The sequence below is a fragment of the Carlito syrichta genome, unplaced genomic scaffold (assembly GCF_000164805.1).
Source record: "Carlito syrichta isolate Samal-C Ts95f unplaced genomic scaffold, Tarsius_syrichta-2.0.1 Scaffold314117, whole genome shotgun sequence".
Taxonomy (NCBI): domain Eukaryota; kingdom Metazoa; phylum Chordata; class Mammalia; order Primates; family Tarsiidae; genus Carlito; species Carlito syrichta.
In genome coordinates, this window is record NW_007258213.1 from 494,308 (window position 1) to 495,535 (window position 1,228).

Here is a 1,228-nt window from a genome sequence, read left to right on the forward strand (position 1 = left end):
AAAAAGAAAGAAAATTTTTGTAGAAACGGGGTCTCACTGTGTTGCCCAGACTGGTCTTGAACTACTGGTCTCAAGCACTCTTCCTGCCTCGGTCTCCCAAAGTGCTGGGATTACAGCTGTGAGCCACCATGCCCAGCTCACAGTTTCTTAACAAATTGTCTGCTGCACCAGGCATGGTGTCTCATGCCTGTAATCCCAGCACTTTGGGAGACAGAGGCAAGAGGATTGCCTGAGTCCAGGGGTTTGAGACCAGCCTAGGTAACTTGGTGAGACCTCATCTGTACAAGAAATCAAAAATATTAGCCAGATGTGGTTGTGACGCCTATAGTTCCAACTACTTAGAAGGCTGAGGCAGAGGGATCACCTGAGCCCAGCAGGTCAAGGCTGCAGTGGCCGTGAGTGTGACACTGCACCCCAGCCTGAGCAACAGAGTGTGACTCCGACTCAAAAGACAAATAAACAAATAAATTGCTGAAGAAAAAAAAAGAGAGAGAGACAGATTCACGCGGCTCTCTTTTTCTTCAATCATTTGTTCAAGGCACCAACTTCTGAGCAAGCTTCTTACCTCATCAGGCAACATCCTGAGAGCTACCCTAGAGGAGAAAAGGCTCATAGCTGAAGGATATTTCTTGGCCTGGAAAGGTCCCAGGGATGCTAGGACTTTCTCCAATTGCATGACCCCTGTCATAAAGCAGCTCACTTTTTGAATAGCTAGAAAATGAGGTTGACAAGGAGAGAATCACCCAGCCAGTCCACAAAACATTGATTGCTGTCTGAAAGCTATTCTCTAATGTCTCTGTGTTCAGGCCTCAGAGGCTGGGATTTCCCTGGCAGATGCAGAAGCACACAGACCCCAATGGGGAGAAGGGCAGATCCAGAGGTGGTAACTCTTCTGGGGTTTGTGAGATGTCAAAACATTCCAATTCAATTCTATACATTTCATTTCAAGAGGCACCTGCATAAGATTTGTGCATTTCTCAAAATTATTTTGACGCCAACTCACTCAGCATGAGTTGGAACTCAGGAATCTAGTCTTTTTGTTTGTTTGGGGTTTTTTGTTTTGTTTTGTTTTGTTTTTGAGTCGGAGTCTCACTCTGTCACCCAGGCCAGAGTGCAGTGGCACACTCACGGCCACTGGCAGCCTCAAGCTGCTGGGCTCAGGCAATCCTTCCGCCTCAGCCTTCCAAGTAGCTAGAACCACAGGGATGTGCCACCATGCCTGGCTAAT